General features: G+C 43.1%; 1 protein-coding gene, 1 long non-coding RNA gene and 1 other non-coding gene across 6 annotated transcripts in view; all 3 read right to left on the bottom strand.

The window, feature by feature from the left end:
• The window catches only part of LOC135102122 (G-protein coupled receptor moody-like), a 120,489-nt gene extending 104,867 nt beyond the window's left edge, over window positions 1-15,622 (bottom strand). For 2 of the 4 annotated variants that reach the window (XM_064006903.1, XM_064006904.1), the window contains exon 1: window positions 15,382-15,622. The gene's annotated coding sequence lies outside the window, so the exon portion shown is untranslated. The remainder of the gene's footprint in view (window positions 1-15,381) is intronic. The other 2 variants (XM_064006901.1, XM_064006905.1) reach the window with 2 other exon arrangements.
• A 3,655-nt stretch (window positions 15,623-19,277) lies between these two features.
• Window positions 19,278-27,500, bottom strand: part of LOC135102123 (uncharacterized) — a 10,699-nt gene continuing 2,476 nt past the window's right edge. The window contains exons 2-3 of the long non-coding RNA XR_010269530.1: window positions 25,490-25,564; window positions 19,278-20,178 (exon numbers count right to left, since the gene is read on the bottom strand). This is a non-coding gene — a long non-coding RNA (uncharacterized LOC135102123). The remainder of the gene's footprint in view (window positions 20,179-25,489; window positions 25,565-27,500) is intronic.
• Window positions 20,299-20,370, bottom strand: Trnae-cuc (transfer RNA glutamic acid (anticodon CUC)). The gene has a single exon. It is a non-coding gene; the product is annotated as a tRNA-Glu (tRNA).

A 27,500-nucleotide genomic window follows, 5' to 3' on the forward strand; every position in this document is an offset into this window, starting at 1 on the left:
TTTAGAGGACATGGTTCCCAGGCGCCTCGCTCTGTCTGTTTTAGTTGCCTTTTATGACGCGCAGGGAATAAGATGGCTGATGGCACGGTTACAAGGGGGTAGGGTGTCAGAGTGGTAGGATGGTAGCAGGTACAGGTAGATACAGGTAGGAGGTGACAGGGTGGCAGGATAGCTAGTAGTAAGATGGCAGATGTTTTCTAGCAGGGTGGGAGATGGCGGGATGGCGGGATGGTAGAATGGCTTGGTGGGAGACAGGATGTTGTAGATGGCATGTGGCAGGGTAGTAGATAGCAGGATAGTAGAGGGCATGTGACAGGGTGACAGGATGGCAGGGTGACAGCGTGACAGGATAGCAGGGTGACAGAGTGTTCAAACCGAGGACCCAGACCGTTCTCCCTTCCACGGGTTCAGTAATAATATCAACAATAATAATAATAACAACAACAATTATTAATCGCATTGCTTCACTCCCCATCAACGCCTAATGAAGCCACCTCATCGTAATATATGACGACGTGAGCTTGGTGGTGGTGGTGGTGGCGGTGGTGATGCAAAGAGAGCAAGGCAGGTGGTAATGATAGTGTTAGTAATGATTGTGGTGGTAATGGTGATGCTGGCAGTGGTGGTGATGGTGTGTGGTGGTGGTGCAAAAGAGAGTAAGGTAGATGGTAATGATAGTTGTGGCAATGGCGGTGCTGGTAATGGTGGTGATGATGATGGTACATACACTACTAGATAAAAGGACACCAAATTCAAGGACACTGTTAATAAGCTCAGTTAATTTCAATAATAACCGTAGGTTTGATTCCATTCCTAAACATAAGAAGTTTAAGCAGCAACATTAAAGGCATTAAAACTCAGTGATCTTGTGGCATTAGTGTGTCAGTAAGCTTACGTGTCTGACCTGGACTAGGCTGGCACTTGTGTGTGTGTGTGTGTGTGTGTGTGTGTGTGTGTGTGTGTGTGTGTGTGTGTGTGTGTGTGCGTGATTAAATCTAGTGATGGAACCCGCTTGTCGATAATTAGTTAAACAAGCCGGAGTGATTCAACAACAATTGTTCAATATTAAAACAAACGAGGACTGCGTGGGAATTTATGCTGAGCGGGGAGGGCGTTTGTATCCCTGGACACATTAGCTTCAACGTGTGCGTGCGTGTGTGTGTGTGTGTGTGTGTGTGTGTGTGTGTGTGTGTGTGTGTGTGTGTGTGTGTGTGTGTGGTTACTTAGTTGCAGTGCACAGAATTTGAGTCAAGGTCGTTTTATCTTGTCTACAGTGACTACTTTTAAGCAACATGGTCCTATTTTAGTCTTTGTGTGAGTGTGTGTGTGTGTGTGTGTGTGTGTGTGTGTGTGTGTGTTTGTGTGGCCTGTACTTACATCCTCTGTTTTTTATCAACATGATCTTATTTTAGCATCTTTATGTGTGTGTGTGTGTGTGTGTGTGTGTGTGTATGTGTGTGTGTGTGTGTGTGTGTGTGTGTGTGTGTGTGTGTGTGTGCGTGCTGTACTTACACCCTTCCTTCCCAAACTGACGCACACGTTGGCTGTCACAACATCACTATCTTGGGCAAAGTGGGACTACCATCCTGTCTTGTCTCGTCTTTCCCTCAACCACTGAGCGAGGGACGCCAGATGGACTGTTAGCCCTCACAATATTGGTCAAAGAAAACGAGAAAACACCAAAAACAACACAAAACGCACTCTGATTGCAGAACACGAGGCGAGAGATAAAGATGCTTAATTTTCCAGTGTTTTAATAGTCCTTCGTTAACCTTCCTGGTACTGTAAAATTTCTTTGCATGGAGACAAAAGAGAGAAAAGTGAGAAAACGAAAGGCTATTTTTGCCCTTTTATCGGTCAGAAATATTTACTAGAGTTCAGGACAAAAATAGTGTCCAGAATGTTGTAGGTATTGAAGGGGAAGATTTTTGTCTAGTAGTGAAAGGGTTAATGAAGATGAACGTACGTAGTGAATACTGAACAGAATGGAGAGAGAGAGAGAGAGAGAGAGAGAGAGAGAGGGTTATTACTAGGGATCTATAATGAACACTTTGGTATTATGAAGCTTCCTGAAGGAATTTTTACAACAGGATAAAACTTTGGAACCGCAAACCCGCGCGCTGATAAATATTACACGAAAACATATCCGGGGAAATAAGCAGACGCTGGAGCAATAAAGTAACATAACTGCACTGGCCCCAATAATGCTCAAAATAGTAAACAGAAGAAATGACAGGACCAGTAATAAAAACACCTGATAACACAAAAATAACTGAGGAAACACTCAAGATAAAATCCTAATAATAGCACCTAATAATATTAATAACATTCAGTAACACGCAAATAACACTAAATAACAGCTAATAACTTCTTAATGACACCCAAACAATAAATACAGAAATAGATTACACTAAGCGGACAACAACAACGCCGATGGTTAAAAAAAAAAAAAAAAAAAAGTAAAAATCGGCTCCTTCCTTCGGTCTCTTTCCGCAGGTCAGTAAGAGATATCACTTCCCCCTCCTTCCACCACCACCACCGCCTCCACAACGGGCCATCCATCCACCGCGCAACGTGAGTTATTGCTCGTTAGTGAACCAAATGGGTCGTTCGTAAGCCAAATCCAATTACATACAACAACGCAGGACGTGACCATACCCTCGGAGAGTGACAGACACGAGAAGCGAGGAGGACAACTGACAAGGAGAAAGTATGCGAAGGAAGGGAAATTTGCGAGGCGACCAGAGAAGAGCTGAAGCTTGAGTTTTATGAAGGTACACAATACATCTACGTATAATAGCATGGTGAGTGACAGACGCAACCCGCAAGGAGGACAGCTGACTAGGAAAAATACAAGTTGGAAATGTACATGGAAGTCAAAGAAGAACTGGAATTTGAGTTTATGGAGGTAATGATTACATCTATGGAAAAATAGTGAATTGTTATTGAGCAAAACTGACTTATGAAGTGATTGATGCTACAGATTCTTCATGTCCAGGTAGTAAGAAGTAATTGAAGAGCTTGCCTACTTTTTAACAGCCCTTGTGATGTTTCACGAATAGCTTTGTGAATGTTTCCTGATAGACCAAAAGCGTATAAATTCCGAATATGTGCCCATGAAGTGACAGGAAAATGAGTAATATATATATGGGCGGAACGTTTATGTGAAATTTGATGGGAGGAACTGTATACTTTATTTTGCATTTTCATCTCATACTTGGGCGTCTCTTACTGCCTGATGTATTGTAATATTTTTTACTGGGATTACAATAGGAGGTCAGTGTGGCTAGCAGCGTGAAGCTTGAACAGTAACACAAGATGAAAGTACTTTTACAACTGACCAAAAATTTGACGCACTCACAAGTCCAAAAGAATACGAGTAAAATAATGCTACAAAATCAACCTTATCTCCAATCTATACTGACACGAAAGAAAAAAAAAAAAAAAAACAAAGGTGTAAAAAATAGAATCACGTCTTCAAACTTCCTCTCCAAAAGCGATAAAATAAAAACTCCGCTGATATGTTGTCAGGAGAGGAAGGGAGCGAGGAGGCAAGGAGGCGAGGTGGGAGGGAGGAGGTGAAGTGGGAGGGAGGAGGCGAGGTGTTGGGGAAGGAACAGGTGAATTCCAAGCAGGGCCAGCAGGGATCTTATTAATGTCCTGCAGGAACCAATTGACTTTCTAAGGTCAGCTTCGCGTGCCTCGATGAATGCAAAGTGAGAAGGTGCTATGATGGAGGAGAAGGAGGAGGAGGAGGAGGAGGAGGAGGAGGAGGTGGAGGAGGAAGAGGAGAAGGAGGAGAAGGAATATAAAGGAAGTCCAAACAGTAATACACCTTGAGGTTCTTACAGAGCTGTTTGAGTAACTATTCTACGCTAACTATTAATGGGTGAGACATGATGGCACAAAAATAAGAGGAGAGGAAAAAGAAGGAGGAGGAGGAGGAAGAGGAGGAGGAGAAGGAGGAGGAGGAGGAGGAGGAGGAGGAGGAGGAGAGAGGAGGAGGAGGAGGAGGAGGAGGAGGAGGAGGAGAAACCGAAAAATGATGACGAGAATGAAGAAGAAAAACGCAAGTCGGAGTGAAAAAGAGACTGAAAAAAGAGGGGCTGACTAAACCATCCCTGTCTTATCTTCGTGTAAAAGTTAGAGAGAAAAAGAGAACGACAAACAAGGTGGAAAAGGAGACTGAAAAAAGAGAGGAGCTGACAAACCCATTCCTCTGGTCTTCGAAGGAAAAAGAAATCATAACTCTGGACGATGGTGAGGGTGCTGGGAGGGCGAGGATGTAGAAGGGGCATGAAAGTGTTATGTAAACCTTCCTGCTCATACTTCACTTTCACCTTCTCCTGACTAGAACATGCTCATCTTCCTTTAAAATGTTTTCACGCTCGTTCACGCCCTACCTCTCCCTGAACTTAAATCGATGCAGTCTCTTTTTTAATCTTCGTAACAATACACTTTCCTAATTTCATAGACGATATTTTTGCCTCACATATTTATTAAAGTTTTCTTGTAGTCGAAGCCCTTTTTTTTTTTTTAAGTTTAAACGTGATTTATGAAAATGCGATGATTCTATTCTCTCCTGTTGTGCCCGTTGAGAAAAAATAGAAAGTTATTGACACATTCGTGAAAGGTTACTGTCGCCTTATGGTAATCCCAGCTCTCTCTCTCTCTCTCTCTCTCTCTCTCTCTCTCTCTCTCTCTCTCTCTCTCTCTCTCTCTCTCTCTCTCTCTCTCTCTCTCTCTCTCTCTCTCTCTCTCTCTCTCTCTCTCTCTCTCTCTCTCTCTCTCTCTCTCTCTCTCTCTCTGTCTTACACCACCACCACCACTACAGTCACCATGCTTGGCCTAACCTTTCACTCTTTACTACAGTGTCATCTAGCCACAAGCATACCATACGTTGGCCTCGGTGACATAGAGGCTGCAGTGCGGTGCGGGGGCTGCCGGTGACGCGTGAAAAAATCTCATGGGCGCTTGGCGGATGTAAGTATAGGAAGTACTGTAGGAGCGGATGGCAAGGATGAAGATAAGTATCATGAGAAACCAATACACATTCAAATAGTAAGTACTGCGGATATTGGGACAGGGGGAGAAAAAAAAAAGTGGAGGATGATACAGAGGATGATACAGACTTCTGATGAGGGACCTTTTACCCGCAAAACTTACACGCCATCAGGTTCAGCCGATACTGAACCATTTACCGCATCCGTGAGCTGAGTATCCATGCGGAAACAAAACAAAAACAGAGAGACGGAGACTGTTGTGATCTTTTTCTTTTTTTCTCCCTCTCTCTAAATATACGAGAAAAGTCAGCAACGCGAATACTTTCTTTTCTTTCTTTCTTTCTTTTTTGGTGGGGGGGAGGGAGGTATATTGAAAGCTAATATCCGTATCCGACATTTACTTCAAGCAGCAAATACGAAGTGGACTTTTCAATCTGACATACCGGACATGTTTTCAATAAGTCCTGAGTCATATTTTAGATCAGTCTCAGTAGTATTTTTGTTATGGCTTTTTTTTCAACGAAATTCTTCAATGCATCTTTTTACTAGCAATATTTTCCGATGGATTCAGTTTTCAGTTGTATATTTTTTCTCTCAGATTTCCTACTTGACTTTTCTCTTCGGAACTCTTCACTGAATCATCTTACCATCAATATTTTCTTCAGTGCGGTCGGATTCAGCTGTCACTTATATTTTGTTGATTTTCGTACTTACCTTTCCTGTACGTAATTCTTCAACGTATTTCATACCATCAGTATTTCCTTTATTATGATAAATTCAACCATCAATCATATTTTGTCAGATTTCTTATTTACTTTCCTTTACAAAATTCCTCATTGCATCTCCTTACTGACGTCTGACTACTGCGTTATGTTATGTTATGTTATGTTATGTTATGTTCATGACATTACCGATCTGTCTCATATCCACCTGCCATCTCGGCGTCCCAAGCGACCTCCCTCTAATGACGCCACGTGTACGAGTATATACCATCATCACATCACTTTTGTTTGTTAATCACCCAGTCAGATTACACGAGGCAGACACATGGCATGGCAACACGCACCCACCCACCCACACACACACACACACACACACACACACACACACACTCAGATATCGTATTAGATTGCTTTACTGACCACAGTATTCGTTAAATTTACGTTCAAGTTTATAAAGTTTGTGCAGAATTGATACGTATACAATTCTGCACCATATCTTAGGCAGCAAACAATACAGAGCATATAGTAAAAAAGCAATAAGGTACAGTACACAGAATGAAAACTTATATAAGCTGAAACACACACACACACACACACACACACACACACACACACACACACACACACACACACACACACACTTAAACACACATTACCAGAACCATAAAACAAAGCTTACAAACTTTACTAACCAACCACTACCACCACCATCACCACCACTACTAATACCACCACCGCTCACTTCTGTTCCTCTGCCGCCTCTCTCCTTTCCTCGCCTCTTTCTCCTCCTCAAAGAATAAACAAAAAATAAATATATGAAACGTACCCAAGAGAGCAAACGCGTGTACCTGACGCTGCTAACGAGGCGCTTACTTAGGATTTGGGGGAGTGGACCAGGTGATTCACGCAGGAGAAGGAGAGGGAGAGGGAGAGGGAGAGGAGGGAGCGACAAGGAAGTGGAGATGAGATGAGTGGGAGAATGAAATGGAGTGTAACGGAGAGGAGGGACAGGAGGAAATGAGGGGAGAGGGTGATGAGAAGAGGGGGGAAATGTAAGGAATAGGGTGATGACAGGTGTGAAAGGGAAAGAAGGGAAAGAAGAGGAAGAGAAACGTGGGGAAAATTAAATGGACTAAGGAAGAAACGGGGAAGGAAAAATATGAAAATGGAAAAGGTAAAAAATAGGATGATGATAGGTGTGAAAGGGGACGAAGGAAGAGGGGAAAGAAGAAGCAAAGGGGAAAAAAAGAAAATGGGGTAGGAAGATGGCTAGAAATAGTGTGATGGCAGGAGTGACAAGAACTAGAAAATAAGGAAAAGAAGAGGAAGAAAAATGGGGAAATGAAAGAGGGTTTGAGAAAGAAAAGGGAAGTATGAGAAGTGAAGAAAAGGAGAATGAAGGCCAATGCAAAGAGAAGGTGAAGGAAAAAAGGGCAGATAGGAGAGGTGGTATGGAAGAGGTAATGAGGTGTGTGAGTAATATGAGAAAAACGTGAGGAGGATGAAAAAAAGGGGGAAAAAATAGTGAATGAGACCAGTGAAAAAAGAAAAAAAGTTAGGAGTTAGGGAAGAAAGACGAAGCGGAAAATTTGTCAAGAGGAAAGGAGAGGCAGGGCGTGGAAAGGGGAAACAGAGAAATAATGAGTGGGAAGAGAAGATAAAACTTAGATAGCTTTTCCGTGAGTCATTTCCTGGTTTTCTCTTTTTTTCATCAACCTACATTGCTACTACTACTACTACTACTACTACAACTACTACTACTACTACTACTACTACTACTACTATTACTACTACTACTACTATTACTAGATCCACAACATTCTTACTCTCCCTTACCTCTTATAAAAGTGTGGACAAAATTCAATAACACGTAATATTGAAAGTGAATGAATTAATAATGATTCAAAACGACTATTATTATTTTTTTTTTTACACTACAAGGCATTATTAAACAGGAACATATCTTAATTAAAAAAAAAGTAAATAGAGAGAGAGAGAGAGAGAGAGAGAGAGAGAGAGAGAGAGAGAGAGAGAGAGAGAGAGAGAGAGAGAGAGAGAGAGAGAGAGAGAGAGAGAGAGAGAAATATCTTTAAACACTTGTGCCACTAAAATAACTCCCACTTAATTAGACTCCTCCTCCTCCTCCTCCTCCTCCTCCTCTCTTCCTCCTCCTCCTCCTGCTGCCCCTCTTCCTTGTCCATCACTATTACCTTTCACTCCCACGAGACCCTAATACGCTCTTCCTCTGTTCAGAAAAGAGACGCAAGATGGATAAGTTAATTTTACCAACACGCGCTGAAGCAATTAACACACTTGTTCAATTAATGCACCTGCCGGCAAAGTACAGGTGAGGTGTGGCTCCCTTGGGTACAGGTAAAGCTACAGGTAACAGAAAGGGTAGGAGGGGAGGGAGGGGAAATGATATAGGAGGGAATGGAAAGGGAAATAAAGAGAGGAATGAAAGAAGTCAGTGAATCAGAAGGAAGCGAGAGATAGCATGGCAGAGAGAGAGAGAGAGAGAGAGAGAGAGAGAGAGAGAGAGAGAGAGAGAGAGAGAGAGAGAGAGAGAGAGAGAGAGAGAGAGAGAGAGAGAGAGAGAGAGAGAGAGAGAGAGAGAGAGAGAGAGAGAGAGAGAGAGAGAGAGAGAGAGAGAGAGAGAGAGAGAGAGAGAGAGAGAGAGAGAGACAGAGAGAGAGAGAGAGAGAGAGAGAGAGAGAGAGAGAGAGAGAGAGAGAGAGAGAGAGAGAGAGAGAGAGAGAGAGAGAGAGAGAGAGAGAGAGAGAGAGAGAGAGAGAGAGAGAGAGAGAGAAAGGTGGGGCAGGAGGCAGGGAGACACGAAGGTAAGGAGGGAGGAAAAAGGAGGAAATGAAAAGAGAAATGATGAGAAGACTAGGAGAGAGAGAGAGAGAGAGAGAGAGAGAGAGAGAGAGAGAGAGAGAGAGAGAGAGAGAGAGAGAGAGAGAGAGAGAGAGAGAGAGAGTATGCATGCTCTGACCATCTTAACATTACCATGCAAATTGAAAAGCCACAGGGGAGGGAGGTGAATGAATAAGGAAAGGAAAAATGGTAGTTACTTATAATTGGAATGATGCAGGGAAAGAGAAATTACAGGAAAAGGAGGAAGAGGACGAGGAGGAGGAGGAGGAGGAGGAGGAGGAGGAGGAGGAGGAGGAGGAGGAGGAGGAGGAGGAGGAGGAGGAGGAAAAAGAAGAAAAGGAAGAAGAAGATGAAGATGAAGATGAAGATGAAGATGAAGATGAAGAAGAAGAAGAAGAAGAAATACCTCTTTCCTGTAATGAACCTGCAATAACATGTGATTAGACAGCATGTAAAAATAGGAGGGAGAGTAAAATAAAGAGGAGTAGGAGGAAGAGGAGAAGGAGGAGGAAGAAGAGAAAGAGAAGGAGGAGGAATATAGAAAAAAGAAGATAAAATAAATCAAATTGTCTATAATAAGGCTACAAACGTGTGTAAATACAAGACTGGCATCGGTCTTAACTAGTGAATGAAACACACAAAAGAGAGAAGACCCCTTTCCATCTTCTCTTCTCAACAGTCTGCTCGCAAGAAAGAAAAGGGAGAGAGAGAGAGAGAGAGAGAGAGAGAGAGAGAGAGAGAGAGAGAGAGAGAGAGAGAGAGAGAGAGAGAGAGAGAGAGAGAGAGAGAGAGAGAGAGAGAGAAAAACACTCCTTTTGAAATACCATACATAGCTCAGTAAATAGTCTTAGGGGCCTCTGACCCACCTCAAGCCTCTACATTACTTTCTACGTAAATATTGTGATAAGTTCATTTTAGACGCACTGATTGTTTAGTATACAGTTACAGTTCTGATGTGTGGTTTGGCCCCCAGCGAGCAGGAACACGATCTGAATAAATAAATCTTTGGTAATTGCTAAAACATCGCTCTATTCCGTAGGTTGCTGTGTCTGGAGTGGTAGTATAGACACACAAACAACTTCGTTAGGGCCAGTAGGTTCTGATGCTGTGTTTTTGTTTTTTTCTTTATATTATCTCTCCTAAGATTTTTGAGTGGTTGATGATGCTGCAATGGCTCCTCAGCCTTAGCAATATGGTATAGTACAGTGACAGTCACTCACCTACTCTGTATGTGACGTTTCTGCACAATCATCAGTCTCTTTCCAATATGAATTAAGACAAGTTTCATAGGACGTATTGTCTCGCTGACAGAGGGATGCAATGGTCAGTGCTAGGAGCAGCTGAGTGGTTGAGACATTTTTCACTCAATCTTAAATCTGTTTCCAACCTGAGTTACGACAGTTTCATAGCATGTGTCTTCCTAAAACCCGAAGGATGTAACGTTCTCTTTTAGAAGTAGCTGAGTGGTTGAGACACTTGCTCGTACTCAAGTTGGAAGTCTCATTAACAAGTTCCATTACCTCAGCAACTTGTACACAAAACTCCTCGCCATAACTCCGAGCTCCATGTTAACTTTCCTGCTTGAAGATGTGAAGTGTTTAGACTTTTCGCACTCTACTTGCAATGAGGTAAAGGTGAAAGAGGAGGGAGTAAAGAAGGATGGGGAGGATAGGGAGGAAGGGGAGGGGCCATGATATATCTTCACCTTGGGAATGAGATAACGAAGGCACGTGATATGATGGGATTCGGAAATAGGAGAGAATGCGGAGGAAGAGGAAAAGAAGGAGGAGGAAGAGGAGGAGGAGGAGGAGGAGGAGGAGGAGGAGGAGGAGGAGGAGGAGGAGACAAATATAACGACAATAACGACGGGAAACGAGGAAGAGGAGGAGGAAGAAGAGGAGGAGACAAATATAACGACAAGAACGACGGGAAACGAGGAGGAGGAGGAGGAGGAGGAGGAGGAGGAGGAGGAGGACTTAATAGATATGATAAGCAAAGCAATATTGTCATGTTGTCTTTTTATCTTAATGTGATGTATTGGCCTTCCTCCTCCTCCCTCCTCCTCCTCCTCCTCCTCCTCTTCCTCCTCCTCCTCCTCCATTAATTACCCACTCACACATCGCTCTGAGCACCATCATTATCATTACCATTTACCATTTCTATTTCCTCTACCACCACCACCACCACCACCACCTACAGCCATTATCATCGGTCTTCCTTACTGACGGCCCCACCTGTCCCTCTCCCTCTCCCTCTCTCTCTCTCTCTCTCTCTCTCTCTCTCTCTCTCTCTCTCTCTCTCTCTCTCTCGTACATGCACAAACGTAATTTTCCATGAAGAAAAAGATTACGTAAACTCACCGTTGTATCATACATAGTTATCCTCTAACATCCTGCCATGATAGTGTACTGCCGGTGGTGATGCTGGTGATGGTGGTGATGCTAGTGGTGGTGGTGGTGGTGGTGGTGGTGGTGATGCACATGGACTACCTTTTATTAAGACAGGTGAGAAATTTTAGTCTAGGGAATATTATGGGCAGAGGTGAGTCACTTGTTCCTCCTCCTTCTCCTCTTCCTCCTCCTCCTCCTCCTTCTCCTCCTCCCTCTCCTCTTCTAGCTCCTCTTCCTCCTTACCTAGAGTGATTGCCTGTGACACCTTATCTTCCTTCCCACAGCGGCAGACAACTGAGAGAGAGAGAGAGAGAGAGAGAGAGAGAGAGAGAGAGAGAGAGAGAGAGAGAGAGAGAGAGAGAGAGAGAGAGAGAGAGAGAGAGAGAGAGAGAGAGAGAGAGAGAGAGAGAGAGAGAGAGAGAGAGAGAGAGAGCATTGCTACTTTCTCTGCCTTACTGTTATTCTTTAGTTTATCCTTATTTACCGCTCTCGAGAGATATACAATAAACGCAGCAGAAAATGGGTTAAAGATGCAGATCAAGATATTTTCATGATAAGGAATGGCTGCATTTTGACTGTTGATAAAGAGGTGAGTTGGTGATTTGGCAAGGTTACTCTCTCTCTCTCTCTCTCTCTCTCTCTCTCTCTCTCTCTCTCTCTCTCTCTCTCTCTCTCTCTCTCTCTCTCTCTACTATATTGCCTGTCCCCCTCACTTTCCCCCTCCCTCACCCTGCAAACTAATATTGCTTCACTCCTCCATCTTTTCCCTCCCCAACCTTTTTCTCTCCCTCGTTTACCCCACTTTCGCCTTTTTCCTCCTCCTTTCGCTTTGTATTTAATCTGTCTCACCATTTTCTGCCCAACTCTGCACCACTCCCTCCCCTTTCCCACTCGTCTCTCTTCCCTCTCCCTGCCTCTCCTGCCCCCCTCGCCACGTGCTACACGCCCCTGTATTACTACGTGCCAACGACTGGCGGAACATAAGCAGCAAACATTTCTCCTCGTACTAACTTCCACCTCCTACACACTATTAAACGTGCCTGCAAACGTTACTCTATAACCTGCGCCGTCTTAAGTCACTCACACTGTCCTGTTCCTTCTTGCTCTTTTCTGTCATGCCCTGACCAATCTTGTCTAGTCATGTCCAACCCTACCAAGCCTTTACTAACCTCTGCTCTTTTTTGTCTTGCTCTGTTCAACCCTGCCCAGCTCTATCTAGCCTTTTTAACGAGACCTGTCCAGCATTCTAGTCCTGCCAAAACCTGCCTCATTAAGCTCAACCTTAATTGTGTGAAAAGAAGAATGGTTGAAGATTTAAAAGAAGAAAAAGCTCTTGATTGTTGCTTCCAAAGTGAAAAGAAAAAGTGCTCTGATCGGGTTGGTTAAGGGGGCACATACGAGCAGCGGTGTCCGTGATCCTGTTACCAGCACAGTGTTTGATACGCAAGAGGCTGTGTTGCTCTGCACACTCCCCGATCGCCCCTAAGGAGGTCTTCTGTATGAGTGGCCTCGCCCCGACGCTCCGCACTTCCAAGGCACGCGAGCCAGTCCCACGCCCACGCTTTTTTCTTCATGGCTTCACATTTCTGTCTTTACACTTTTCTCCTCTTTTTTTTTTTTTTTTTTTACGGAACGTTTTCTTTTTAATGTATTTCTTCTCTAAGGTGCAAGATTTTGAAGGCTGAGGGGAAAGGTTTATCTATACCACGTCCTCACGCCACAGTCTCGCTTCCTGCAATAGAGAAGCTGTCTGTTTCTCTCCCAACTAATTCTGCCTTTACACTTTTCTCTTTTTCATACAACGTCTTTTTTTTTCACTTATTTTTTCACTAAGGTGTAAGATTTCTGAGGGTGAAGTTGGGGGTTCAGCTTTACTTGCCCTCACACCAGTCTCGCTTCCTGTCATAGCAGAGCAGTGTTTCTCTCCCAGCTAATGAGGCACGTAACACACTCTCCATGCTTTCAGCCTCAGTTTCGCCATTACCCAGAGTCAGTTTATCTTCAGTCATGCTTTTCTTGCCGATTTGTTTTCGGACATCAACGCCGCCCTCTAATGTTCTCAATACCGAAGCTTTGACCGGAATTATGGAACACTTGTACACACACACACACACACACACACACACACACACACACACACAAAGGAAAGAAGCAAATGTAGCGCGAAAGGACGGTACTTTAACTTCAGTGAGAGAGAGAGAGAGAGAGAGAGAGAGAGAGAGAGAGAGAGAGAGAGAGAGAGAGAGAGAGAGAGAGAGAATGTGAATGACAAAAGCCAACCCCAAGATGACGGAGGAACACACACCTGTCAACCGTGAGTAAGGAGGGAGGCAGGGAGAGAGAGAGAGAGAGAGAGAGAGAGAGAGAGAGAGAGAGAGAGAGAGAGAGAGAGAGAGAGAGAGAGAGAGAGAGAGGGAAGGAGGTAACGCGTGGCCTGCAGCGTGGCGCCTCAAGTATACCCTCGGCAGGACAAGGTAGCATCGAGAACCATCAGTATGAGACATGACATTAATTCCCCCCGCAATCAAGGCTCATCTGGCGTTATGACGACACACGCTGGTGATCAAATTAAATGTCTGTCACTAACGGAGCTATTATGTCTCCAGCTGTCTGTCTGCATTAGGCCTTCCTTCATCTACTCGTTGTACTTGTCTTTGTCCTCCTTCTCTTCCTACTCCTTTTACTACTGCTTCTACTACAACCCTTCCTTCACCTCCTAGCCCATCCCTGTTCCTCCTCCTCCTCCTCTACCTCCTACTACTGTTACTTCTGCTACAGCCCTTCTTTCACCTCCTCCTTCTGATCCTCTTCTTCCTCCTCCTCCTCCTCTTAATTTTACTACTACTTCTAATACAACATTTCATTCACCTACACCTCCTCCTCCATCTCATCTTCCTCCCCCTCATCTTTTTCTTCTTCCTTCTACATACAGCACTTCTTTCACCACCTCTTCTTTCTCCATCTCTTCCTCCTCCTTCTTCTACCACCACTATACCTGACACTTTCAACACCTGCCTGGAAATGAGTCTTTTAATCGTGTGCCTAATGATGCTATTTTTTTTTCTCTAAAAGGTTACAACTAATGCGTGAGAAGGCTGAGCGCTGGCCATCCGTGTCTCACTGTGTGTCATGGAGGGAAGCGCGCCCGTGTAAATGTTGAAGGAAACGAGGCCGGCCCAAGTGTCATCGCTTCTAAAATACGGCAAGGGAATGGACTACGCTGACATTTTTTACCGAATTTTTTTTTTTTACATTTTTTTTCTATTTTTATTTATTATTTTTTTTAAGCAAACGAGGAAGAGGAAAGACTAAGTAAAATGTGAAGTGGTTGTTGTAGAGGTTGTGGTGGCGGTGGCAGTTGTAGTTGTAGTAGTAGTAGTAGTAGTAGTAGTAGTAATATTATTATTATTATTATTATTATTATTATTAGTAGTAGTAGTAGTAGTAGCAGTAATGAAAATAATAATATGAAATAGTAGTTACAGGTGTAGTAGTAATAGTAGCAGTAATAAAAATAGTAGCAGTAGCAGTGATGGTAGTAGAAGTAGTAGTAGTATTTGTAGTTGTTGTTGTAATGATAATAAAAATACACAGTAGTAGTAGTACTACTATTAGTAGTAATAGCAGTACACTGGTAGTACTGGTAATAATAGCAGCAGTAATAGTAGCAGCAACACCAATAGTATTGGCAGCAAAATTAAGTAGGCCGGATAGAAACGCTTGTCGCCTCCATTCCTATCTATACGCGGGTTATGAAATGGGTCAGCGCGGCAGGTGTTACTGTTACCCAATGAAAAAAAGGAAGCCACTGCCGGACACTTTTAACACTGATAAGATAAAGACAAGGAAACGCTCGCACTTGCACCAGATACACGTAGTATAGTAGCAGGACCATTACTGAAATGTCGCGTAATGTATCATCTTTTTCGGTAATAATAGCAGTAGTTTGTTGTAGTGGTAGTAACAGACTGATAAAAGCGAATGGTTGAAAAATGTAATGTAATGTAATGTTAATGTAAACAATAACAACAACATTAACATTTGAGTCAGATAAAAGTGAACGTTTGGAGAAAATAATACAAGGAAAGCAAGAAAATTATAATAAGAAAGAAAATAAAGAAAAAAACTTGAACCTCTTGTGAACACAACAAGAATAGCATACACAGTCTAATAAAGGTGAGTGTTCAAAATATTCACACGAAACACGGGAAAAAATATAAAAAAAAATAAAAATAATAGAGAGAAGACATTAAACTTCTGACGGTGAGACGCGCGTGACATCGGCGATGCAAGACCGGCCACTCATCTAAAAGGAATGAATGGGTCGGTGATTAAGACACTAAGGGCGGGGCGCGACGAATCAATGTCACTCAAGCTTTTACAACTCACCCGGGGCTGTTGGCGTGGGTGGGATGGGGCAAAGAGAATGTCAGGTCTGCAGGAGCGGCGGGGCAAGGAAGGGGGCTCATTCACTTGGTCATCCGTAAGGCAGAACTGACCGATGGTGAGTAGTGGCGGCGGGGCGGCGGCGTGCGCGAGTGACGGAGCGGGAGCGTTACACACCCTGCCTCGACAACGGACGCAGAGGTACTGGCACTGGCTGGCACACTCAGGCAGGCTGGCTAGTGGCACTATGCTGGCACTGGGCTGGCTGGCTACACTGGACGTACCATACTCATCTCGACATAATTTCAAACTTTTTCCGTGGGATTTCCCGGAATTGCCAGTATATCTGCAGTCATCCCATCCCGTGTGAATATAGTAATGAACTACATTTACTTAATTTGTCCAATGGCTGCAGTGGAAACGAAGGGGCGCTGTTTCACGGAGCTCATGAAGAGGGAGGGAGGGAGGGAGAGAGAGAGGCGCGCCGATGCACCGAACCACGGGAACGCAATTTACGGAACGTGAGTTGAAAGCTTCCGGCGAAGCAAGACTTGATCATAATAATGCGGCGGTGTGTTGTGTTGATGTGCGCTCGGCAGTTGTAATGACTCCGGCAGCGACAGCAATAATAATGATGTTAATGGCAGCAAGTAGTGATGTGTGACCAATACTGATTATGGGAAAAGTTTAAATGCTAACAATAATATTACCAAAGTTATTGCTAATATTATCATCACTGTTATCTTGTATCATTATTGGTATTGCTTTTCATTATCATTATTATTATTATTATTATTATTATTATTATTACTATTATTGTTATCATTTTGTAAGTTATTTAACTTTTTGGGATCTCAAGGTGACATTTAGATGAGGAAAAGCGACAAAACTAATAACTTTTTCAAATTTTTCCCTTGTTAGGCGGGAATATAAATTTGCCAAAGTTCCAGAGAGAGAGAGAGAGAGAGAGAGAGAGAAAGAGAGAGAGAGAGAGAGAGAGAGAGAGAGAGAGAGAGAGAGAGAAAGAGAGAGAGACCTACCACAGCCATATCAAATCAAGGCGACAAGTAGTCATGCAATAGCTAATACAATCCCTCGCTCTTGATTGCTTACCTCACAGCAGGGCAGACCCATCCCATCACTGCCGCGCGAACCACCACCGTCACCACCACACCACGACTCCCTCTATTCAGACCTGTCGTGTATATAGGGAGACACCATACAAGACCACATCCAGGGAGCGCAGTCTCCTTAGAGAAAGTAAGTGAAACTATAAGGAGCCATCAGGCCTACACGTAGTAGTCCCTGTATTTATGATATCTATCATGCTTCACAAGCACATTAAGGTACCGCAGTCATCAGAGATGTTTAAGGACATAAAAACATAAGATGAGGGAAGCTGCAAATAACTTTGGCTACTTAATTTCCAAAGTGGGGCACATTCTGACTGTCTTCCCTTTTTGCAGAGATCTCCATTCTTGGAGACTTTAGTGTTCGCCTTTCCTCTCCCTTCACTGACCATCCTGGTGAACAAGCCTTTAACTTTGCTATCCTCCACGACCTAGAGCACCTGGTGCAACACTCTACTCGTATTCCTGTCTTGAAGACACACAAAACATTCTTGACCTTTTCCTAACCTCTAATCCTTCTGTTTAAGCTGTCACCATATCTTCTCCGTAGGGCTCCTCCGATCACAATCTTATATGTGCATTTTGTCCTATTGCTCCAATCCCTCCTCAGGATCCCGCTAAGCGGAGGTGCCTCTGGCGTTTTGCCTCTGCCAGTTGGGGGAATCTGAAGAGGTATTTTGCTATTTTTCCTTGGAATGACTACTGCTTCTGTGTCAGAGATCCGTCTCTGTGTGCCGAGTGCATAACAGAGGTGATAGTGTCTGGCATGGAGGCATACATTCCTCACTCTTTTTCTCGACCTAAACCCTCCAAACCTCGGTTTAACACAGCCTGTTCTTATGCTATACATGATAGAGAGGTGGCCCACAAAAGGTAAGTGAGCCTTCCATTACCAGAATCTCATGGACTTTATATTTCCTCCCGGAACCATGCCAAGTCTAACTAACTAACCAAAAACTTCCTCATTAATAGAAGGTGTCAAAATATTTCAAGATCAAACTCCCCTCGTGACTTCTGGCATCTAGCCAAAAACACCTCCAATAACTTTGCTTCTTCTTCTATCCTTCCTTTATTTCAACCAGATGGCACCAATGCCATCTCATCTATCTCTAAAGCTGAACTCTTCGCTCATACTTTTGCTAAAAACCCTACCTTGGATGATTAAGGGCTTGTTCCTCTCCTCCACCCTGTGACTACTTCATGCTACCTATTAAAATTCTTTGCAATGATGTTTTCCATGCCCTCACTGGTCTAAACCCTCGGGAGGCTTATGGACCTGATGGGGTCCTTCTTATTCTTCTCCGAAACTGTGCCTCCGTGCTTGCACCTTGTCTAGTCAAACTTTCAGCTCTGTATGTCAACATCTATCCTTCCTTCTTGCTGGAAGTTTGCCTGCATTCAACTTGTTCCTAAAAAGTGTGACCGTTCTAATCCCTCAAACTACCGTCCTATTGCTTTAATTTCTTGCCTATCCAAAGTTTTTGAATCTACCCTCAACAGGAAGATTCTTAAACATCTATCACTTCACAACCTTCTATCTGATTGCCAGTATGGGTTACGTCAAGTCCGCTCTACTGGTGGTCTTCTGGCTTTCCTTTTTTAGAGATTTTGGTGAAACTTTTGCTGTTGCCTTAGACATATCAAAAGCTTTTGATAGAATCTGGCACAAAGCTTTGATTTCCAGACTACCCTCCTACAGCTTTTATCCTTCTCTCTGTAACTTCATCTCAAGTTTCCTTTCTTTCTCAATCTATTAACAGTGGTATTACTTAGGGTTCTGTCCTGTCACCCACTCTCTTTTTATTGTTCATCAATGATCTTCTAAACCAAACTTCTTGTCCTGTCCACTCCGACGCTGATGATACCACCCTGCACTTTTCCACGTCTTTTCGTCCACGTCCAACCCTTCAGGAAGTAAACAGCTCAGGCAGGGAAGCCACAGAACGCTTGACTTCTGATATCTCTAAAGTTTCTGATTGGAGCATAGCAAACTTAGTACTGTTCAATGAGTCAAAAATTCAATTCCTCCATCTATCAACTCGACACAACCTTTCAGACAACTATCCCCTCTTCTTCAGTGAAACTCAACTGTTCCCCTCTTCTACAGTGAACATCCTCAGTCTGTCCTTTTCTTTTATTCTAAAATGGAAATTTCACATCCCATCTTTAGCTAAAACAGCTTCTATAAAGTTAGGTGTTCTGAGACGTCTCCACCAGTTTTTCTCAACCTTCCAGCTGCTAACTCTGTACAGGGGCCTTATCCGTCGATGTAATGAGAATGCTTCACATGCCTAGGTGGGGGGATAGGTTCCATTCAATACTGCTCTTCTAAACAGGGTGGAATCAAAAGCTTTTCGTCTCATCAACTCCTCTCCTCTAACTGACTGTCTTCAGCTTCTTTCTAATCCCCGCAATGTTGCATCTCTTGCTCTCTTGTACCGCTATTTTCATGCTAACTGCTCTTCTGATCTTACTAACTGCATGACCCCCCTCCTTCCGCGGCCTCGCTGCACAAGACTTTCTTCTTTCTCTCACCCGTATTTTGTCCACCTCTCTAATGCAAGAGTTAAGCAGTATTCTCAGTTATTCATCTGGTAAACTCTGGAACTCCTTGCCTGCTTCTGTATTTCCATCTTCATATGACTTGAATTTCCATTAAGAGGGAGGTTTAAGACACTTATCCTTCAATTTTTTGACTACCGCTTTGGACCCTATTCGGGGACTGGCATCTCAGTGGGCCTTTATTTTTTTTTTCTTTTGGATTTTGTTGCCCTTGGTCGGTGTCCCTCCTACATAAAAAAAAAAAAAAAAGAACACATCAGGTCCATACGTGCCTCCCTGTATCAAACATATTACCTATATTCACTTATCAATTCCATTCATAAATATGTCTAATCTTTTAATACTCCCTATTGACTTGGCACTAACAACCAGATTACTGGGTCTATTCTATTCATCTAATTTATTGATAACATGTAGTCAGTACATATAACAGGGACTGCCACGTGTAAACGTGACGGCTTCTTGCAGCTTCCCTTATTTTCTTATGTTCTTATGTTCTTAAAAGAGCAATACGAGTATATATATACTCTACAGGCACACCATTATCGACACTAAGAAGACATACAGCTGGCGGTAGTCGATGAGTCAAGGGTTATCACAGCATACACGAGCACATAGTTATATCGCAGCATCTCAAGACTCGGAGTGGTCTCGCAATAAGAAGGTTTTCCCACTGCTGAGACAGTTCGGTGCACGCTGTTACTTTCTTCTTTCGGCTGCTGGTGTTAGGCGTCGCCACAGCAGATTCTCACTCCGTCTGCTGCGTCTTTCTTGTTCGCATACATTACAACCATGTCTTCTTTCACTGCATCCATAAATCTTCTCTTTGGTGTTCTCTCTTTTCCAGCTCTCTCCAGCATCTTCCTCCCAGCATGTTTCTCGTCTTTTCTCTTGACATGCCCAAGCCGCCTCAGTTTCGCCTCTATCTTTGTTCCCAAATCGACCTACGAACGTGTGTTGCGGATCTGATGTATTCGTTTCTGATCGCCAGCCTCTTCACTCTTGGAGAAAATCGCAGCACCTTCATTTCAGCGAACTCTTGTCTTTTCGTCAGTAGCAGTCTGCATACCGTACAACGTGGCTGGCCTCACTGCCGTCTTTGTATAAACTGAAAAAAAAAAAAAACGCAACAGAATTGAAGCAAGGTTGTTATTCTCATTTCTTCCGTATGTGTAGCTGTGCAATTTTATTCTCGCTTTGACAGAAACACTCCCAATCCAAAATTACGTTCCCGTGCCGGGAATCGAACCCGGGCCTCGCGGGTGAGAGCCGCGTATCCTAGCCACTAGACCACACGGGATACTAGAGAAACATTGCCAAGAACTAATTTCAAATTCAGTAATCTTATTCATGAATGCCGTAGAGAATTTCCTTGACATGATTCACACTTGTAGTAAATTAAAATGCATTAGGGCCCTTAAATCTCTCTCTCTCTCTCTCTCTCTCTCTCTCTCAAAACACCGTAACCCAGCGTCGCATGGTACCTAGCTTACCCTCTCGCCTACTCACAACACTGACCCACTTGGCGGAGACTTTTAGCACACACATAAGTCATACAAACTAATGATAATAATAACTGATGATAATAATAATCATGGAAACGATGGTTCATCCTTCCTTGCTCCGTCATCTCACACTCTCACACCTCGACGTTAAAACCTGTCAGACTGCATTCAAAATCTTCAGACCATTCGCTCCGTGCCAGTCGCCTAACCGCCTCTCCGCCCCACCATCCCGTCCGCCCCGCCCACCACGCCCGCCACGCTGCAGTCCGCAAATAGCAGATCTTTCAGCCATCACCCATCACCAGTCACCCATCACCACACGCCTATCACCAGACCACCAGGAAAGGAGGGCAATCAAAGCAGGGCGGGTGATGGGCGTGCATGTTCTTGGTGAGGCGTTAAGGAAGTCATGTAAAATTGCACAAAGTGTGGATGGTTATAATTTTGTAAATCAAATAAAGGCAATATAAAAAAGTTAAATAAATATATAAATGAAAATGAATAAATAAATAAGTAAATATATATATATATATATATATATATATATATATATATATATATATATATATATATATATATATATATATATATATATATATATATATATATATATATATATATATATATATATATATATATATATATGAGAAACATATGTTGCAGGAAATGAATGAAAAATGGAAGAAGTAGATAAGATAGATAATTCTTATACATAGAAAATAAATAATTATAAAAGCATAACTGGGAATAGTAGAAGTAGTGGTAGTAATAGTAATAGTAGTAGTAGGAGTAGAAGTAGTAGCAGTAGTAGTAGTAGTAGAAGTAGTAGTAGTAGTAGTAGTAGTGGTGGTGGTGGTGGTGGTGGTGGTGGTGGTGGTGGTGGTGGTGGTGGTGGTGGTAGTAGTAGTAGTAGTAGTAGTAGTAGTAGTAGTAGTAGTAGTAGTAGTAGTAGTAGTAACAGCTAAAAGTAAAAGCAGTAACAATAATGATGACGACAACAACAACAACAACAACAACAACAACATAAACAGCAGCAACAACACCGCAACACATCCACCACTAACAACAACAACAACAACAACAACAACATCCACACCACCACCGCCACCACCACCACCATCAGCACCACCACTGCCACCACCACCACAGCAAAGCAATCAGCGTCAGTACTGAAATAACACATATAAAAAAAAAAATTGAAACATTCTTCCTGCGGCTGAAGTTGATTTCGGAGAAGTTGATTTCAGCGAAGTTGCAGTGCTTGCCAGGCCGTGCAGGGCGTGAGCGATTGGCCGCGACCTGGAGAAGGAGAAAGATAGAGAGAGGGAGGGAGGGAAAGAGAGAGAGAGAGAAAGAGAGAATGAAAGAGGAAAGGAGGAAAGGTGAGAGAGCGAAAACTGCGGAGGAATAAAGGAGTGAGGCAGAAGAAGAAGGAAACGAGGCACGAAAGGAGAGGTTTCAGGAACAGGAGGAGAAGGAAGAAGAGGAGCAGGATAAGGAGGAAGATGGTGAACAAAGGAATGAGACAACGAGAAGGACTTTTAGGAACGAAGGAAGAATGACGAAGGAAAGATACAAAGAGTAAGAACGAGAAATCATACTTGAAAAGCGAAGTCGGAGAAAGTAAAAAGAAAAAGAAAAAAATGTAAAATAAAGAGTCAAGAACCAGGAAGGAAAGAAAGAAAGAAGGAAGGAAGGAAACATAAATAATAGAAGAAGCAAGAAATAACAGTGAAGAAAAATGGCTGAGAAAGTTGGAAAGATAAATGTGTGATAACATATTGACCAGTAAGCGAAACAGACAGACGAGAGAAGAGAAAAGACAGATAGAGAAAGGAACAACGGAAGGAAACAGAAAGGATGGAGGAAGTTAACGGGGAAGGAAATGGAAGAGATGGAAAATTATATACTTAGATATAGACGGCTAAACGAGATAGAAAGGAAAAGGAAAAAAAAGATAGATAGACAAGGTAGAGAAAGAAAGGAGGGAGAGAAGAGAAGGGAAAAAAGAAGGAATGATTGGAAAAGGGGGAGAGAAAGAATGATGTTTGCTGAGATGGAGACAGGAAAACAAGACAAACAAGGAAGGAGGAAAGACAAATAGACATGAGAGAGGAAGGATAGCATGTCAGAAAAGAAGAATGAATGAATAAATGAAGGACGGCAGGGAGAAAGGAAGGAAGGAAGGAAGGAAAGAAGTAAAAAGGGACAGAAGAAAAAATATACCAAGATGGAAACAGAAAAACATTAGGCAGAAAAGGAAGGAAGGAAGGAAGGAAAAGAGAAAGAAAAAAAGGAAGAAAGACAGAACTGAAGAACAGGAAGTAAAGAAAACGGAAACAAACAACCATGCATTTTGCCTTTGCTAGCTGGGGAGACCTGAGGAGGTATTTTGCTGATTTCCCTCGGAATGACTACTGCTTCCGTATCAGAGACCTGTCTTTGTGTGCCGAGCGCATAACAGAGGTGATAGTGTTTGGCATGGAGGCGTACATTCCTCACTCTTTTTCTCCACTTAAACCTTCCAAACCTTGGTTTAATACAGCATGTTCTCGTGCTATACATGACAGAGGTGGCCCACAAAAGGTACTTGAGCCTTCCATCACCAGAATCTCATGCAATTTATATTTCTATCCTCAACAGGAAGATTCTTAAACATCTTTCACTTCACAACCTTCTATCTGATCGCCAGTATGGGTTCCATCAAGGCCGCTCTACTGGTGATCTTCTGGCTTTCCTTACTCTGGCTTTCCTTACTGAGTCTTGGTCATTCTCTTTTAGAGATTTTGGTGAAACTTTTGCTGTTGCCTTGGATATATCAAAAGCTTTTGATAGAGTCTGGCACAAAGCTTTGATTTCCTAACTATCCTCCTACGGCTTCTATCTTTCTCTCTGTAACTTCATCTCAAGTTTCCTTTCTGACCGTTCTATTGCTGCTGTGGTAGACGGTCACTGTTCTTCTCCTAAACCTATTAACAGTGGTGTTCCTCAGGGTTCTGTCCTGTCACTCACTCTCTTCTTATCATTTATCAATGACCTTCTAAACCAAACTTCTTGTCCTATTCACTCCTACGCTGATGATACCACCCTGCATTTTTCCACGTTTCATAGGGGTCCAACCCTTCAGTAAGTAAACATTTCAGGCAGGGAAGCCACAGAACGCCTGACTTCTGATCTTTCTAAAATTTCTGGTTGGGGCAGAGCAAACTTGGTATTGTTCAATGCCTGAAAACCTCAATTCCTCCATCTATTAACTCGACACAACCTTCCAGACAACTATCCCCTCTTCTTCAGTGACACTCAGATGTCCCCCCTCTTGTACACTGAACATCCTCAGTCTGTGCTTCACTTATAATCTGAATTGGGAACTTCACATCTGATCTAGCTAAAACAGCTTCTATGAAGTTAGGTGTTCTGAGACGTCTCGCCAATTTTTCTCAGCCCCCCACCCCCAGCTGCCAATCTCTGTACAAGGGCCTTATCCGTCCATGTATGGAGTATGCTTCACTTGTCTGTAGGGGTTCCACTCGTACCGCTCTTCTAGACAGGATGGAATCAAAAGCTTTTCTTCTCATCAACTCTTCTCCTCTAACTGACTGTCTTCAGCCTCTCTCTCATCGCCGGAATGTTACATCTCTGGCTGTCTTCTACCGCTATTTTCATGCTAACTGCTCTTCTGATCTTGCTAACTACATGCTAGCTAACTTCTCCCGCGGCCTCGCTGCACAAGACTTTCTTCTTTCTTTCACCCCTATTCTGTCCACCTCCCTAATGCAAGAGTTAACCAGTATTCTCAATCATTCATCCCTTTCTCTGGTAAACTCTGGAACTCTCTGCCTGTTTCTGTATTTCCACCTTCCTATGACTTGAATTCCTTCAAGAGGGAGGTTTCAAAATACTTATCCTTCAATTTTTGACTACCGTTTTGGACCCTTTTCTGGGACTGACATCTCAGTGGGCTTTTTTTATTTTTTTTTATTGGATCTTTGTTGCCCTTGGCCAGTGTGCTTCCTACATACAAAAAAAAAGGCTCAGATAACAAAAACAATAAAAACACTCAAATAAAAACAGAAAAAAAAGAACAGAATATAACAAGGAGAAAGAGAATGAAACTAGATACAGGCAGATAGAGACGTGGAAACAAGACACCACACAAGGAAGGAAGAGAGAGAGAATAAGAGAAAGACAGACAAGGAGAAGCGGTGGGATGAAGGGAGGTCAGCGTGACGCCCAAACTGAGGCAGAATTCAATACATCATGACGTGACGTGCTACCCAATAAAGGCAAGATTGGCCGAGGCTTCCTGCTGCTGCTGCTGCTGCTGCTGCTGCCCCTTGACACTAGACACGCTTGCTACTGTGTGTGGGCTTGGGTGAATAACAATGGAAGCTGTAGTATTGATGGTGGAGGCGGTGGTGGTGGTGTTGGTGGTGGTGGTGGTGGTAGTTGTGGTGGTTGTAGCGGTGGTGGTGGGTGGTGGTGATGGCAATGGTGGTAGTGGTAGTAGTAGGAGTAGTAGTAGTAGTAGTAGTACTAGTAGTAGTAGTAGTAGCAGTAGTAGTAGTAGCCACCCTGCCTCAGACGAAGGTGAGGAAAATGAGAAGGAAGAGTAAAAAAAAAAAAAGAATAAGACCAAGAATAAAAATAACAAGAGGTAAAGGAACAAGAATGTAAATAACAAGAACAATAAAGAAAAAAAGAAAGGAAAAGAAAGAGGAGAAGAATGAGAACGACGAGGAGGAGGAAGAGGAAGAGCTAGAAATTACCACTAAAACGAATAATAATAGCACTGCAACAAGTACCACACGTAACACAAACACGCAGCAAGGCAAGACACCAAGAAAAACACACCCTCAAAAAACATGATAATGCGGTCAGATGTTTTTTGATGAGTCCCCCCAAGGCGCCTCCCACCTGATAACACGGCCGTAATTTCCTCTCCTGGCGAGCATTTCTTCTCCACCTCCACCACCGCCACCACCACGCCACCTGTCGGAAGGAAAAATATTTACGTGAAGGTAGGAAAAATAGGAGGAAACACGCTGCCTCAGTAAAGGAAATATTTGATGCTGCAAGGACTACTAATAAATTCAGCACTTTCTGGACTGCAAACATAAACTACATGTACTATTGGGAAAACTCTAACCTAGTATAAGGAATGCATGAGAAAAGAAAAATAAACAAATGAATGAAAACTGGTGAACTATTTTGACAACATAGAAAACTGTCAGTCTTCAGGTCAAGAAAAATATATTACACACAGTTTAGGGTTTTCATCACTTAGGCTTGTACCACAGGAAATAAGTAATACGTAAAAAAAAAAAAAATAATAAATACAGCAGTTTCAAGAGAAAAATAAAGTGTGTAGCATGAGAAAAGGATGAAAAATGTGCAAAATATATAAGAAACAATAAGTAACGTCTTCCATAATATGAGTATAATACCTTATGTATCTCCATAGGACAAACACATGCAAACTGTACAGAAATAGTAAGTTATGTCCTTGCAATATCGCACCTTGCATACCTCCATTCACGAGCAATAAGAAATGGTATAAAAGAATGAACGAGGGAAATTAGTGTCGATTTTTATGGTAAGAAAACATCGTATTTGCAAGAGACAGAGAGGGAGGGAACCGTATTGGCATTTACGAAACGTACTTATTAAAATGTCTGCAGGAGAGAGAGAGAGAGAGAGAGAGAGAGAGAGAGAGAGAGAGAGAGAGAGAGAGAGAGAGAGACGAACGGAAAAGAAAAACAAAATTCTCGTAGGAAGCAAAAAAAAAAAAAAAAAAAGGGCTCTAGTATAATCTGTGTAATCTGTGGTAGGAAAAAAGTGATGTTTACGTGACAAGGGTGACATCTTGCGGCCATTCTACAGCAGCCAGGCTTCGTGTACGCTTCTTCTTCTTTTTCTTCTTCTTCTTCTTCATCTTCTTCTTCTTCTTCTTCTTCTTCTTCTTCTTCTTCTTCTTCTTCTTCGTTCTTTTCTTCTCTTTAATTCTGCACTTCCCTCATTCTTCGTGCATCTTTACCAATTCTTCTATTTCTCCTCCTCCTACTACTACTACTCCTTCTCCTTTTCCTCCTACTCCTCCTCCTCCTCCTCCTCCCCCTACTACTACTACTACTCCTTCTCCTACTCCTCCTCCTCCTCCTCCTCCCCCTACTACTACTACTACTCCTTCTCCTCCTACTTCTCCTCCTACTCCTCCTACTCATATTCTTCCTTCTTCATTTCCTCCTGTATTTTATCCCCCGCTTATTCATGTCCTTCTCCTATTCCTCCTCCTCCTTCTCTCCTATTCCTTCCGCGCTTGATTTTTTCTCCTTTTCCCTACCGCACATATTTTGCCTTGTGCCCGAGAGGCGAGGGGTGCGCGGTCCATTGGAGGTGCAGGAGGGAGGGAGGGAGATTGGGAGGTAAGGTGAAGGGGAGGGAGAGAGGAAAAGGAACGGTAGGGGGAGAAGATATAGGGAAGAGGGAGGAGGGAGGATGGAGGTTTGGAGGGAAGGGGGAGGGAGGGGAAGAGGGAGTGGAAAAAGGAGAGGGAGAAAGGAATGAGAAAGGAGGGCTGGGAGAGGGAAGGGAAAGAGGGGACGTGGAGTGGGAAGGAGAAAAGGGGAAGGGGAAGAGGAAATGGGATAGGAAAGGGGAGAGAGGAATGAGAAAGGGAGAGGGAGAGAGGGAGAGCTAAAGGGGAAGGGGAGAGGGAGAGAGGGAGAGGCACAATTTCTAGGAAGCGTCGAGGTTGCCAACTGACCGTCACGTGTAGAGGATCGTTACTTGCAAATCTCTCTCTCTCTCTCTCTCTCTCTCTGCTCATCATTTCTCAATATTCCCCTTTTTCTTCAGATGAAGGGCTAATTAAGTGTCTATACGTTTATATCTTTTTAAAACTAATTTAGAAAGATAAATGTGAGAT

This window comes from Scylla paramamosain, chromosome 7 (genome assembly GCF_035594125.1).
Source record: "Scylla paramamosain isolate STU-SP2022 chromosome 7, ASM3559412v1, whole genome shotgun sequence".
NCBI lineage: Eukaryota > Metazoa > Arthropoda > Malacostraca > Decapoda > Portunidae > Scylla > Scylla paramamosain.